Raw genomic sequence first — 11,082 nt, 5'->3', positions numbered from 1 at the left:
GTAACCGGCGGGAAACCCACTTATGCTACCTTGGCATCAAGGCTGCCACAACCGAGGCCCTCGCTAAGCTTTCGCAGGATAATATGGTTAGGAAATGAGGGGCTCGTCAGGAAAATACAGAAAGAAATGCGGGCAGTCTACGACGCCAAAGAAGGCACAGGGGAATGGTTGGACTATATTTTTTTTACCGTTAGTGAAATTATATTTTTTTCATATTATTTAAGCGAGAAAGAAAGAAAGAAAAACACGCGCCCAGAGTGTGGACCGAACCCACGCCTTTCGATTATATCTCGAATGCCTTACCAATTTGGCTATCTGGGCGACTGTGTTCTGCTTCACTTTCTGGGGTATTTATATATACTACAACTGTATCTGACGCTTGAGGGTGGTAGCCAGCGCCACTCAGACTACACGGGGAGAAGGGGACCTTCTCTTCAACCCCCGTAGCGTGACGGGAACGTCTACAGCCTGTCATAAGCGGGTAACTGGCGGGAAACCCACTTATGCTACCTTGGCATCAAGGCTGCCACAACCGAGGCCCTCGCTAAGCTTTCGCAGGATAATGTGGTTAGGAAATGAGGGGCTCGTTAGGAAAATACAGAAAGAAATGCGGGCAGTCTACAACGCCAAAGAAGGCACAGGGGAATGGTTGGACTATATTTTTTTTTACCGTTAGTGAAATTATATTTTTTTTTCATAATAATTGAAGCGAAAAAGAAAGAAAGAAAGAAAGAAAGAAAGAAAGAAAGAAAAACACGCGCCCAGAGTGGGGACCGAACCCACGCCTTTCAATTTGATCTTGAATGCCGTACCAATTTGGCTATCTGGGCGACTGTGTTCTGCTTCACTTTCTGGGGTATTTATATAATACTACAACTGTATCTGACGCTTGAGGGTGGTAGCCAGCGCCACTCAGACTACACGGGGAGAAGGGGACCTTCTTTTCAACCCCCGTAGCGTGACGCGAACGTCTACAGCCTGTCATAAGCGAGTAACTGGCGGGAAACCCTCTTATGCTACCTTGGCATCAAGGCTGCCACAACCGAGGCCCTCGCTAAGCTTTCGCAGGATAATATGGTTAGGAAATGAGGGGCTCGTTAGGAAAATACAGAAAGAAATGCGGGCAGTCTACAACGCCAAAGAAGGCACAGGGGAATGGTTGGACTATATTTTTTTTACCGTTAGTGAAATTATATTTTTTTTTCATATTATTGAAGCGAGAAAGAAAGAAAGAAAGAAAGAAAGAAAAACACGAGCCCAGAGTGGGGACCGAACCCACGCCTTTCAATTAGATCTCGAATGCCTTACCAATTCGGCTATCTGGGCGACTGTGTTCTGCTTCACTTTCTGGGGTATTTATATTTACTACAACTGTATCTGACGCTTGAGGGTGGTAGCCAGCGCCACTCAGACTACACGGGGAGAAGGGGACCTTCTTTTCAACCCCCGTAGCGTGACGCGAACGTCTACAGCCTGTCATAAGCGGGTAACTGGCGGGAAACCCTCTTATGCTACCTTGGCATCAAGGCTGCCACAACCGAGGCCCTCGCTAAGCTTTCGCAGGATAATATGGTTAGGAAATGAGGGGCTCGTTAGGAAAATACAGAAAGAAATGCGGGCAGTCTACAACGCCAAAGAAGGCACAGGGGAATGGATGGACTATATTTTTTTTTACCGTTAGTGAAATTATTATTATTTTTTTCATAATAATTGAAGCGAAAAAGAAAGAAACAAAGAAAGAAAGAAAGAAAGAAAGAAAGAAAGAAAGAAAGAAAAACACGCGCCCAGAGTGGGGACCGAACCCACGCCTTTCAATTAGATCTCGAATGCCTTACCAATTCGGCTATCTGGGCGACTGTGTTCTGCTTCACTTTCTGGGGTATTTATATTTACTACAACTGTATCTGACGCTTGAGGGTGGTAGCCAGCGCCACTCAGACTACACGGGGAGAAGGGGACCTTCTTTTCAACCCCCGTAGCATGACGCGAACGTCTACAGCCTGTCATAAGCGGATAACTGGCGGGAAACCCTCTTATGCTACCTTGGCATCAAGGCTGCCACAACCGAGGCCCTCGCTACGCTTTCGCAGGATAATATGGTTAGGAAATGAGGGGCTCGTTAGGAAAATACAGAAAGAAATGCGGGCAGACTACAATGCCAAAGAAGGCACAGGGGAATGGTTGGACTATATTTTTTTTTTACCGTTAGTGAAATTTTTTTTTTCATATTAATTGAAGCGAGAAAGAAAGAAAGAAAGAAAGAAAGAAAGAAAAACACGCGCCCAGAGTGGGGACAGAACCCACGCCTTTCAATTAAATCTCGAATGCCTTACCAATTCGGCTATCTGGGCGACTGTGTTCTGCTTCACTTTCTGGGGTATTTATATTTACTAAAACTGTATCTGACGCTTGAGGGTGGTAGCCAGCGCCACTCAGACTACACGGGGAGAACGGGACCTTCTTTTCAACCCCCGTAGCATGACGCGAACGTCTACAGCCTGTCATAAGCGGGTAACTGGCGGGAAAGCCACTTATGCTACCTTGGCATCAAGGCTGCCACAACCGAGGCCCTCGCTAAGCTTTCGCAGGATAATATGGTTAGGAAATGAGGGGCTTGTTAGGAAAATACAGAAAGAAATGCGGGCAGTCTACAATGCCAAAGAAGGCACAGGGGAATGGTTGGACTATATTTTTTTTACCGTTAGTGAAAGTATATATATATATTTTTTTATAATAATTGAAGCGAGAAAGAAAGAAAGAAAAACACGCGCCCAGAGTGGGGACCGAACCCACGCCTTTCGATTAGATCTCGAATGCCTTACCATTTCGGCTATCTGGGCGACTGTGTTCTGCTTCACTTTCTGGGGTATTTATATTTACTACAACTGTATCTGACGCTTGAGGGTGGTAGCCAGCCCCATTCAGGCTACACGGGGAGAAGGGGACCTTCTTTTCAACCCCCGTAGCGTGACGCGAACGTCTACAGCCTGTCATAAGCGGGTAACTGGCGGGAAACCCTCTTATGCTACCTTGGCATCAAGGCTGCCACAACCGAGGCCCTCGCTAAGCTTTCGCAGGATAATATGGTTAGGAAATGAGGGGCTCGTTAGGAAAATACAGAAAGAAATGCGGGCAGTCTACAACGCCAAAGAAGGCACAGGGGAATGGTTGGACTATTTTTTTTTACCGTTAGTGAAATTATATTTTTTTTTCATATTAATTGATGCGAGAAAGAAAGAAAGAAAGAAAGGAAAACACGCGCCCAGAGTGGGGACCGAACCCACGCCTTTCGATTAGATCTCGAATGCCTTACCAATTCGGCTTTCTGGGCGACTGTGTTCTGCTTCACTTTCTGGGGTATTTATATTTACTACAACTGTATCTGACGCTTGAGAGTGGTAGCCAGCGCCACTCAGACTACAAGGGGAGAAGGGGACCTTCTCTTCCACCCCCGTAGCGTGACGGGAACGTCTACAGCCTGTCATAAGCGGGTAACTGGCGGGAAACCCACTTATGCTACCTTGGCATCAAGGCTGCCACAACCGAGGCCCTCGCTAAGCTTTCGCAGGATAATATGGTTAGGAAATAAGGGGCTCGTTAGGAAAATACAGAAAGAAATGCGGGCAGTCTACAATGCCAAAGAAGGCACAGGGGAATGGTTGGACTAGATTTTTTTTTACCGTTAGTGAAATTATATATATATTTTTTTCATAATATTGAAGCGAGAAAGAAAGAAAGAAAGAAAGTAAAACACGCGCCCAGAGTGGGGACCGAACCCACACCTTTCGATTAGATCTCGAATGCCTTACCAATTCGGCTATCTGGGCGACTGTGTTCTGCTTCACTTTCTGGGGTATTTATATTTACAACAACTGTATCTGACGCTGAGAGGGTGGTAGCCAGCCCCACTCAGGCTACACGGGGAGAAGGGGACCTTCTTTTCAACCCCCGTAGCGTGACGCGAACATCTACAGCCTGTCATAAGCGGGTAACTGGCGGGAAACCCTCTTATGCTACCTTGGCATCAAGGCTGCTACAACCGAGGCCCTCGCTAAGCTTTCGCAGGAATATATAGTTAGGAAATGAGGGGCTCGTTAGGAAAATACAGAAAGAAATGCGGGCACTCTACAACGCCAAAGAAGGCACAGGGGAATGGTTGGACTATATTTTTTTTACCGTTAGTGAAATTATTATTTTTTTTTTCATAATAATTGAAGCGAGAAAGAAAGAAAGAAAGAAAGAAAAACACGCACCCAGAGTGGGGACCGAACCCACGCCTTTCGATTTGATCTTGAAAGCCGTACCAATTCGGCTATCTGGGCGACTGTGTTCTGCTTCACTTTCTGCGGTATTTATATTTACTACAACTGTATCTGACGCTTGAGGGTGGTAGCCAGCGCCACTCAGACTACACGGGGAGAAGGGGACCTTCTTTTCAACCCCCGTAGCGTGACGCGAACGTCTACAGCCTGTCATAAGCGGGTAACTGGCGGGAAACCCTCTTATGCTACCTTGGCATCAAGGCTGCCACAACCGAGGCCCTCGCTAAGCTTTGGCAGGATAATATGGTTAGGAAATGAGGGGCTCGTTAGGAAAATACAGAAAGAAATGCGGGCAGTCTACAACGCCAAAGAAGGCACAGGGGAATGGTTGGACTATATTTTTTTTACCGTTAGTGAAATTATATTTTTTTTCATATAATTAAAGCGAGAAAGAAAGAAAGAAAGAAAAACACGCGCCCAGAGTGGGGACCGATCCCACGCCTTTCGATTAGATCTCGAATGCCTTACCAATTCGGCTATCTGGGCGACTGTGTTTTGCTTCACTTTCTGGTGTTTTTACATTTACTACAACTGTATCTGACGCTTGAGGGTGGTAGCCAGCGCCACTCAGACCACACGGGGAGAAGGGGACCTTCTTTTCAACCCCCGTAGCGTGACGCGAACGTCTAAAGCCTGTCATAAGCGGGTAACTGGCGGGAAACCCTCTTATGCTACCTTGGCATCAAGGCTGCCACAACCGAGGCCCTCGCTAAGCTTTCGCAGGATAATATGGTTAGTGAATGAGGGACTCGTTAGGAAAATACAGAAAGAAATGCGGGCAGTCTACAACGCCAAAGAAGGCACAGGGGAATGGTTGGACTATATTTTTTTTACCGTTAGTGAAATTATATATCTATATTTTTTTCATAATAATTGAAGCGAGAAAGAAAGAAAGAAAGATAAAAAACACGCGCCCAGAGTGGGGACCGAACCCACGCCTTTCGATTAGATCTCGAATGCCTTACCAATTCGGCTATCTGGGCGACTGTGTTCTGCTTCACTTTCTGGGGTATTTATATTTACTACAACTGTATCTGACGCTTGAGGGTGGTAGCCAGCGCCACTCAGACTACACGGGAAGAAGGGGACCTTCTTTTCAACCCCCGTAGCGTGACGCGAACATATACAGCCTGTCATAAGCGGGTAACTGGCGGGAAACCCTCTTATGCTACCTTGGCATCAAGGCTGCCACAACCGAGGCCCTCGCTGAGCTTTCGCAGGATAATATGGTTAGGAAATGAGGGGCTCGTTAGGAAAATACAGAAAGAAATGCGGGTAGTCTACAACACCAAAGAAGGCACAGGGGAATGGTTGGACTATTTTTTTTTACCGTTAGTGAAATTATATTTTTTTTTCATATTAATTGATGCGAGAAAGAAAGAAAGAAAAAAAGGAAAACACGCGCCCAGAGTGGGGACCGAACCCACGCCTTTCGATTAGATCTCGAATGCCTTACCAATTCGGCTTTCTGGGCGACTGTGTTCTGCTTCACTTTCTGGGGTATTTATATTTACTACAACTGTATCTGACGCTTGAGAGTGGTAGCCAGCGCCACTCAGACTACAAGGGGAGAAGGGGACCTTCTCTTCCACCCCCGTAGCGTGACGGGAACGTCTACAGCCTGTCATAAGCGGGTAACTGGCGGGAAACCCACTTATGCTACCTTGGCATCAAGGCTGCCACAACCGAGGCCCTCGCTAAGCTTTCGCAGGATAATATGGTTAGGAAATAAGGGGCTCGTTAGGAAAATACAGAAAGAAATGCGGGCAGTCTACAATGCCAAAGAAGGCACAGGGGAATGGTTGGACTAGATTTTTTTTTACCGTTAGTGAAATTATATATATTTTTTTTTCATAATAATTGAAGCGAGAAAGAAAGAAAGAAAGAAAGTAAAACACGCGCCCAGAGTGGGGACCGAACCCACACCTTTCGATTAGATCTCGAATGCCTTACCAATTCGGCTATCTGGGCGACTGTGTTCTGCTTCACTTTCTGGGGTATTTATATTTACAACAACTGTATCTGACGCTGAGAGGGTGGTAGCCAGCCCCACTCAGGCTACACGGGGAGAAGGGGACCTTCTTTTCAACCCCCGTAGCGTGACGCGAACATCTACAGCCTGTCATAAGCGGGTAACTGGCGGGAAACCCTCTTATGCTACCTTGGCATCAAGGCTGCTACAACCGAGGCCCTCGCTAAGCTTTCGCAGGAATATATAGTTAGGAAATGAGGGGCTCGTTAGGAAAATACAGAAAGAAATGCGGGCACTCTACAACGCCAAAGAAGGCACAGGGGAATGGTTGGACTATATTTTTTTTACCGTTAGTGAAATTATTATTTTTTTTTCATAATAATTGAAGCGAGAAAGAAAGAAAGAAAGAAAGAAAAACACGCACCCAGAGTGGGGACCGAACCCACGCCTTTCGATTTGATCTTGAAAGCCGTACCAATTCGGCTATCTGGGCGACTGTGTTCTGCTTCACTTTCTGGGGTATTTATATTTACTACAACTGTATCTGACGCTTGAGGGTGGTAGCCAGCGCCACTCAGACTACACGGGGAGAAGGGGACCTTCTTTTCAACCCCCGTAGCGTGACGCGAACGTCTACAGCCTGTCATAAGCGGGTAACTGGCGGGAAACCCTCTTATGCTACCTTGGCATCAAGGCTGCCACAACCGAGGCCCTCGCTAAGCTTTGGCAGGATAATATGGTTAGGAAATGAGGGGCTCGTTAGGAAAATACAGAAAGAAATGCGGGCAGTCTACAACGCCAAAGAAGGCACAGGGGAATGGTTGGACTATATTTTTTTTACCGTTAGTGAAATTATATTTTTTTTCATATAATTAAAGCGAGAAAGAAAGAAAGAAAGAAAAACACGCGCCCAGAGTGGGGACCGATCCCACGCCTTTCGATTAGATCTCGAATGCCTTACCAATTCGGCTATCTGGGCGACTGTGTTTTGCTTCACTTTCTGGTGTTTTTACATTTACTACAACTGTATCTGACGCTTGAGGGTGGTAGCCAGCGCCACTCAGACCACACGGGGAGAAGGGGACCTTCTTTTCAACCCCCGTAGCGTGACGCGAACGTCTAAAGCCTGTCATAAGCGGGTAACTGGCGGGAAACCCTCTTATGCTACCTTGGCATCAAGGCTGCCACAACCGAGGCCCTCGCTAAGCTTTCGCAGGATAATATGGTTAGTGAATGAGGGACTCGTTAGGAAAATACAGAAAGAAATGCGGGCAGTCTACAACGCCAAAGAAGGCACAGGGGAATGGTTGGACTATATTTTTTTTACCGTTAGTGAAATTATATATCTATATTTTTTTCATAATAATTGAAGCGAGAAAGAAAGAAAGAAAGATAAAAAACACGCGCCCAGAGTGGGGACCGAACCCACGCCTTTCGATTAGATCTCGAATGCCTTACCAATTCGGCTATCTGGGCGACTGTGTTCTGCTTCACTTTCTGGGGTATTTATATTTACTACAACTGTATCTGACGCTTGAGGGTGGTAGCCAGCGCCACTCAGACTACACGGGAAGAAGGGGACCTTCTTTTCAACCCCCGTAGCGTGACGCGAACATATACAGCCTGTCATAAGCGGGTAACTGGCGGGAAACCCTCTTATGCTACCTTGGCATCAAGGCTGCCACAACCGAGGCCCTCGCTGAGCTTTCGCAGGATAATATGGTTAGGAAATGAGGGGCTCGTTAGGAAAATACAGAAAGAAATGCGGGTAGTCTACAACACCAAAGAAGGCACAGGGGAATGGTTGGACTATATTTTTTTTTACCGTTAGTGAAATTATATTTTTTTTTCATATTTTGCACAACACAAGCTTAAAAGCACTTGCCGACCTCTGGCAAGTGCGTGTGGGTTAAAACTGCTTGAGGGATACCAGTTCGTTCAATCGTTCATCCACGCTGGTGGTTCACTCTGGGCCTCGAAAACATCTCTTACAAAAGCGACGCTTTCCTTGAAGTATTCCCTCACCGGGCGTGCGTTTACACCAGCGTGACGCACTGCCATACGCGTTTTCCTATACTGTGCAGGCTGAGGACAAGGAACATGTCATAAGGCACACCTTCGTCGTTTTCGGTTGGCAAAAACCGTATGCCATAAGGGCTTATTGGTAGATCATTTTTTAAAGTTCTTTGCAGGATGTCCCAGTGAAATACGGCATCGCTGCAGTCAAGAAATATGTGCTCTATTGTCTCCGGTTTACGACAGATAATGCAGTCGATGCCCCAGGGAACATAAAGCCCTTTCTCTTGAAGCCAAGGTTTCACTGGCAAAGTACCGCTGTGCAGTTGAAAGAAAGAGGACTTCGTTGAGGACCGGACTGGCATTTTTTAAACTCTTTTTAGAACGTCTTGTCCTGGGCCTGCGCAATGTAGGGACTGGTACAAAAGCACCGGCAGTGTCACGTCAATCAAATCTTTGTACAGTCGTCTTCGGTGTACAGTACTGAGGTATTCTATTGAAAACCGCGCCTTTAAGAACTGGTATGCCAGAACAACTTCTCCTAAATAGCCCCGCGCAGTCGATCCCCCCACAACATAAGACGACACGACAAAGTCTGGCAAAACATCACGCAGTCTGAGTTGAATTACACTGCGCAAAAAGACATCTCTTTCGTCGCGTAGAAAAACAAAACGTGAAACAACTTGTCTTAAGAATAAGTGTACCAAACCCAAGCCGCCACTTCTCACGGAACGGAAGAGGTTTGTGCGACTTGTGCGCTCCCACGTGGAGCCCCAGACGAATACGGCAAAGACTCTATGCAACTTTTGCACATGAAGCCTTGTCATGTACAGCACTTGCAGTACATACCAAATTTTGGCCACCAGAAACAAATTGCCCACAGTTGCACGGCCGAACATTGATAAATCTCGACCGCCCCATTTACCTGTTTTCCCCCTCACCCGTTCTGTCTCTGCTGCCCAGTATTCGTTCGTGTCACGATACTGGTCAAGCGGCACTCCCAGGTATCGTGAGGGTATAGTGGTCCACTGTGCATTTGCAATAGATGCTGGAGTGCTGTCCCACGCACCGTGCCAAAACCCTGTGGTTTTATCCCAGTTGATCTCACTACCGGTCTGTTTGCAAAACATGACCGCATCATTCACTGCTTCGAGAACGCTTTCTTTGTCAGCACACATAAGGGCCACGTCGTCAGCATAGGCGAGAATTTTGACCTCACTTTATTGAAGTCTAAAACCGCGCACGCTGTCATTGCAAATTACCTTCAAACAAAAAGGCTCGAGGTAGAGGGCAAAGAGTAAAGGTGCCAGAGGGCATCCTTGTTTAACGGATGACATGATTTGGAAGCTACTGGTTATTTTCTTGTTTATAATAAGACTGGCTGAGCAGTCCGAGTAGCTCATTCTGACGCCTTCTAAAATGACGGAACCGACATTCACGTGCTCCAGAATATCAAAAAGAATTTTGTGTGAAACGCGATCGAATGCCTTTTCTAAATCAAGCTGTAGAACAGCGACGTGCCCACCCAGCAAGTCCACGCACTCTAGGATGCTAGTGGCCACATGAATGTTGGTCTGAATAGAACGCCCTTTTATTCCACACGTTTGGTGTGGCCCCACAATATATGTTATTACTGCTTGCAACCTACTCGCTAAAACCTTCATAAAAATTTTATAATCGACGTTGGTGAGACTAATAGGGCGAAAGCCCTTAACTGACAATAACTTAATCGGGTCGTTGCTCTTTGGAATTAGAACGACATGCGAGTGTCTAAACGATTTTGGCAACATTTTTTTCTGATATGATTCCTTTAACACGGCGTAAAGGATCAGTCCCAGTTCACCCTTAAACGCTTTGTAGAAACTGGCCCCTAAGCCATCAGGTCCAGGGGATTTTCCCGTACTCAGTTCGTCAATGGCCTTCTCAATTTCGAATACACTTATTGGCCCTTCCAGGTATTCTGTTACTTTGTCGTCTAACTTAGGCATCGTCGATAAGAAGCAGCTTTTAAACCTGTCTTCAAGGTCCCGCCCCTTCCCTAGCAGTTCGTGATAGTGCTGTACGAACGCTTGGCAGATCGTATCGCTGTCTTGCGTATCTTGTCCGCTGTAGTCTATTGCCGTGATTTCATTCTGCCTTGCGTATCTTTTTTCATCGCCTAGCGAGCGCTTTGTTGGCGCTTCTCCTAACCATAATTTTTCTGCCCGGGCGCGTATTGCAGCCCCTCTGTATGTATCTGCATCTATCAGTTCAAGTTGCGCCTTCACCTCTTTAATAGCTTCTGTGAACTTCCCCGGCTGTGTTGTTTCGACGCTTAAAAGAAATTCGAGTTGTAGCTGTAGTTCTTTTTCTTTTTTCCTCTCCTCATGCCGTAGTGTGGAAGACCTTTCAATAGCTTCCATTTTAACTTCATGTTTAAAGTTTTCCCACTTTGGTGTGATGTCCGTTTGCTCTGCGTCCAACAGCGCTTTCAGTTTTTGACTTACTTTATCGACGAAAGCGTCGTCTTGGAGAAGCTTTGCATTAAACTTCCACAAATACCAGTTGAATTTATGTTTTCTTTTGCCATATCCCAGGTCTAACGTCACTAAGCTGTGATCGCTGAAACTTATGTGTTTAACCTCATAATCGCAGCATAAAGGCACCAGACCCGCGGATACGTATATCCTGTCTAGCCTGGAATGGCTATGTCCTTGAAAATGTGTATACTCGGTGGGTTTCCTGCCCGATAGTAGGCAGCCCACATCTTCAAAGTTTAGTTCTTGCACCACC

The sequence above is a fragment of the Haemaphysalis longicornis genome, unplaced genomic scaffold (genome assembly GCF_048455015.1).
Source record: "Haemaphysalis longicornis isolate Haplotype H1 unplaced genomic scaffold, Haemaphysalis longicornis Haplotype H1 scaffold_15, whole genome shotgun sequence".
NCBI classification, from domain to species: Eukaryota; Metazoa; Arthropoda; class Arachnida; order Ixodida; family Ixodidae; genus Haemaphysalis; species Haemaphysalis longicornis.
The sequence above is the reverse complement of the archived record's forward strand: the minus strand, read 5'-3'. Positions refer to the sequence as shown.